This window comes from Mauremys reevesii, linkage group 12 (assembly GCF_016161935.1).
Source record: "Mauremys reevesii isolate NIE-2019 linkage group 12, ASM1616193v1, whole genome shotgun sequence".
Lineage (NCBI taxonomy): Eukaryota > Metazoa > Chordata > Testudines > Geoemydidae > Mauremys > Mauremys reevesii.
The window spans coordinates 34831780-34836642 of record NC_052634.1 but is presented as its reverse complement, the minus strand read 5'-3'; the positions used below and the strand labels follow the sequence as shown (position 1 = coordinate 34836642).

Genomic DNA, 4863 nt, shown 5'->3' with positions numbered 1-4863 from the left:
AGTGACTTTCCCCCGGTCGTTTGGATCGGGCGCGTGGAAGTTTTTTTTTTTTTTTTTCCAAAATTTGCCCAGAGGCTCCGGGGAGTTCTGCAAGGTCACCCCGGTCCCCGGAGCGGAAAAAAAAAATTTTTTTTGGAAAAAAGGATCGGGCCCTCCGAGACCGGGTCCTCGCCGCCAGGCAAGCCGCCCAGGGCTCACCCTCCTCGGCCGCGGAGAGTGACTTTCCCCCGGTCGTTTGGATCGGGCGCGTGGAAGTTTTTTTCCAAAATTTGCCCAGAGGCTCCGGGGAGTTCTACTAGGTCACCCCGGTCCCCGGAGCGGGGAAAAAAAAAATTTGGGAAAAAGGATCGGGCCCTCCGAGACCGGGTCCTCGCCGCCAGGCAAGCCGCCCAGGGCTCACCCAACTCGGCCGCGGAGAGTGACTTTCCGCCCGGAGAGATAGCCGGCCACCAGGTAAACCCGGAGCCTCGGAAGACGAAGGGAGAACCGGGTTGACCTGGTGGCCGACCGGAGAGATCGCCGGCCACCAGGTAAACCCGGAGCTCCGACGGCCGTAGGGAGAACCGGGTTGACCTGGTGGCCGACCGGAGAGATCGCCGGCCACCAGGTAAACCCGGAGCTCCGACGGCCGTAGGGAGAACCGGGTTGACCTGGTGGCAGGCAGGGGACTTTGAAAAAAAATCCCCTGCCCGGGAAACAAACCGGCCACCAGGTCAACCCGGCGAAACCAAAGGGTTGGACCGGGTGGTCGGGAAGGGACTTTGAGTCATTTCCTCCCGGACCTTCCGGGGGTCGACTATTAAGCCGGCCCCTTGGACCTGCCCGGGGCCGGACCGTTAAGCCTCACCCCGGAGAGTCTGGGGGACGACAGGGAAGCCTGCCCCGGAGATCCCGGGGGAGGACCGTTAATCCTGACCCCGCAGAGTCTGGGGGACGGCTGATGAGCCTCCCGCCGCGGACCTGCCGGGGTCGACTATATTGCCGGCCACGGACCCGCCCGGGCTCGACTCTTAAGCCGCCCCCCGGACCCGCCCGGGCTCGACTATTAAGCCCCCCTCGGAGGTCCTGAGGAGCCGCGCTGCGCTGCCCTCGGTGTTGGGGGACCGCCGGCCCGGAAGGCAAACCGGCCACCAGGTCAACCCGTGGAAACCAAAGGGGTGGCCTGGTGGAAAGCCGACGGGCCGCCAGGTCAACCCGGAGCCCCGGCCGACGAAGGGGAGAACCGGGTTGACCTGCTGGCCGGCCGCAGCGGTCCCCGGCCACCAGGTAAACCCGGAGCTCCGACGGCCGTAGGGAGAACCGGGTTGACCTGCTGCGCGGCCGCAGCGGCAGGCGGCCACCAGGTAAACCCGGAGCTCCGACTGACGTAGGGAGAACCGGGTTGACCTGCTGGCCGGCCTGAGCGGTCCCCGGCCACCAGGTAAACCCGGAGCTCCGACGGCCCTAGGGAGAACCGCGTTGATCTGGTGGCAGGCAAGGGACTTTCAAAAACTCCCCTGCCCGGGAGACCGACCCGCCTCCAGGTCAACCCGTCGAAACCAAAGGTCGGGACGGGACTGGGAGAAATTTCCTCCCGGACGTGCCGGGGGTCGGCTATTAAGCGGGCCCCTTGGACCTGCCCGGGGCCGGACCGTTAAGCCTCACCCCGGAGTGTCTGGGGGACGACAGGGAAGCCTGCCCCGGAGATCCCGGGGGAGGACCGTTAAGCCTCACCCCGCAGAGTCTGGCGGCCGGCTGGAAAGCCTCCCCACCGCGGACCTGCCGGGGTCGACTATTAAGCCGCCCCCCGGAGCTGCCGGGTTTCGACTATTAAGCCGGCCCCGGACCTGCCCGGGGTCGACTATTAAGCCCCCCCTCGGAAGTCCTGAGGAACGGTGCTGCCCTGCCCTCGGTGTGGGGGGACCGCCGGCCCGGAAGGCAAACCGGCCACCAGGTCAACCCGTCGAAACCAATGGGGTGACCTGCTGGCCGGCGAGCCAACGGGCCGCCAGGTGAACCCGGAGCCCCGGCCGCTGAAGGGAGAACCGGGTTGACCTGATGGCCGGCCGGTGAGATCGTCGGGCACCAGGTAAACCCGGAGCCCCGAACGACGGCGGGAGAACCGGGTTGACCTGCTGCCCGGCCGCAGCGGTCCCCGGCCACCAGGTAAACCCGGAGCTCCGACGGCCGAAGGGAGAACCGGGTTGACCTGCTGCCCGGCAGCAGCGGTCATCGGCCACCAGGTAAACCCGGAGCTCCGACGGACGTAGGGAGAACCGGGTTGACCTGCTGCCCGGCCGCAGCGGTCCCCGGCCACCAGGTCAACCCGGAGCTCCGACGGCCGAAGGGAGAACCGGGTTGACCTGCTGCCCGGCCGCAGCGGTCCCCGGCCACCAGGTAAACCCGGAGCTCCGACGGCCGTAGGGAGAACCGGGTTGACCTGCTGCCCGGCCGCAGCGGTCCTCGGCCACCAGGTAAACCCGGAGCTCCGACGGACGTAGGGAGAACCGGGTTGACCTGCTGCCCGGCAGCAGCGGTCCTCGGCCACCAGGTAAACCCGGAGCTCCGACGGCCGTAGGGACAACCGGGTTGACCTGCTGGCCGGCCTGAGCTGTCCCCGGCCACCAGGTAAACCCGGAGCTCCGACGGACGTAGGAGAACCGGGTTGACCTGCTGGCCGGCCTGAGCGGTCCCCGGCCACCAGGTAAACCCGGAGCTCCGACGGACGTAGGGAGAACCGGGTTGACCTGCTGGCCGGCCTGAGCGGTCCCCGGCCACCAGGTAAACCCGGAGCTCCGACGGCCGTAGGGAGAACCGGGTTGACCTGCTGGCCGGCCTGAGCGGTCCCCGGCCACCAGGTAAACCCGGAGCTCCGACGGACGTAGGGAGAACCGGGTTGACCTGCTGGCCGGCCTGAGCGGTCCCCGGCCACCAGGTAAACCCGGAGCTCCGACGGCCGTAGGGAGAACCGGGTTGACCTGCTGGCCGGCCTGAGCGGTCCCCGGCCACCAGGTAAACCCGGAGCTCCGACGGACGTAGGGAGAACCGGGTTGACCTGCTGGCCGGCCTGAGCGGTCCCCGGCCACCAGGTAAACCCGGAGCTCCGACGGCCGTAGGGAGAACCGGGTTGACCTGCTGCCCGGCCGCAGTGCTGCCCTCCTGTGGACAAACTTGAGATGACCTCGAGACCGACCGACCGGCCGTCGGGTCGACCCGGTCGGTGGACCTGTTCTCCGGGTGGGCAATCGGACGGCTCCCCTCTCCCCCGCCCCTCGCACCGTGGGTCCCCCAGGCCGGGCGCCACCGGCAGGGTCCCTCCCGGGCGGGCGGGAGCCACTGGGACGCTCGGGGGCGTGGGAGCGGATCGCCCCCCGCCGAGACCGGGACCCGGCCGCCGGGCGAGCGGCCCGGGGCGCGGCCGGGGACTGCCTCCCGGCCGTTTGGCTCGGGCCCGTGGAGGGAAGCGGGCGAGGAGGCTCGGAGCCGGGTGCCTACGGCCATACCGGACCGAAAGCCCCCGATCCCGTCCGATCTCGGAAGGTAAACCGTCCCGGGCCTGGCTAGTACTTGGATGGGTGACCGCCTGGGAATCCCAGGTGCCGTAGGCAGCTTTTCCCGGTCCCGGCCGGCTCCCTCCTTTTCCGGGCAGGGAGGAACCGCGGCGGGGGCCCGAAGGCCCCCTCCTCGCTCCCGAGTCCCCCCCACCACCACCACCGAGGAGGACCCGCGGCTCCCGAAGCCTCGGGGGGACCCCCCACCCCCGGGGCCCATGGGCGGACGAGGAGTTTGGGGGAGGACCGTTACGCTTACCCCCCGGACTGCTTCGGGAGGACCGTCAAGCCTCACCCCGCAGAGTTTGGGGGACGACAGGGAAGCCTGCCCCGGAGATCCCGGGGGAGGACCGTTAAGCCTCACCCCGCGGAGTCTGGGGGAAGACAGGGAAGCCTGCCCCGGAGATCCCGGGGGAGGACCGTTAAGCCTCACCCCGCGGAGTCTGGGGGACGACAGGGAAGCCTGCCCCGGAGATCCCGGGGAGGGGACCGTTAAGCCTCACCCCGGAGAGTCTGGCGGACCGTTAAGCCTCACCCCGGAGAGTCTGGGGGACGACTGTTAAGCTGACCCCCGGGGGAGGACCGTCGAGCCTGACCCCGCAGAGTTTGGGGGACGACAGGGAAGCCTGCCCCGGAGATCCCGGGGGAGGACCGTTAAGCCTCACCCCGCGGAGTCTGGGGGACGACAGGGAAGCCTGCCCCGGAGATCCCGGGGAGGGGACCGTTAAGCCTCACCCCGGAGAGTCTGGCGGACCGTTAAGCCTCACCCCGGAGAGTCTGGCGGACCGTTAAGCCTCACCCCGGAGAGTCTGGGGGACGACTGTTAAGCTGACCCCCGGGGGAGGACCGTCGAGCCTGACCCCGCAGAGTTTGGGGGACGACAGGGAAGCCTGGCCCCGGAGATCCCGGGGGAGGACCGTTAAGCCTCACCCCGCAGAGTCTGGGGGAACGACTGGTAAGCTTTCCCCCCGGACTGCTGGGGGAACGACCGTTGAGCCTCCCCCCGGACCTGCCCGGGGGGGTCGACTATTAAGCCGGCCCCGGACCCGCCCGGGGATCGACTATTAAGCCGGGCCCGGACCCGCCCGGGGTCGACTATTAAGCCGGCCCCGGACCCGCCCGGGGTCGACTATTAAGCCCCCCCTCGGAGGTCCTGAGGTGCGGTGCTGCGCTGCACCCGGTGTGGGGGGACCGCCGGCCCGGAAGGCAAACCGGCCACCAGGTCAACCCGTCGAAACCAATGGGGTGACCTGCTGGCCGCAGTGGTCCCCGGCCACCAGGTCAACCCGGAGCTCCGGCCGGCGAAGGGAGAACCGGGTTTACCTGATGGCCG

General features: G+C 69.3%; 1 non-coding gene across 1 annotated transcript; it reads left to right on the top strand.

Annotated features, from left to right (window-relative positions):
• Window positions 1-3468: 3468 nt before the first annotated feature.
• LOC120375985 lies at window positions 3469-3587 on the top strand. Its single transcript, XR_005586912.1, has one exon. It is a non-coding gene; the product is annotated as a 5S ribosomal RNA (ribosomal RNA).
• Window positions 3588-4863: the final 1276 nt, after the last annotated feature.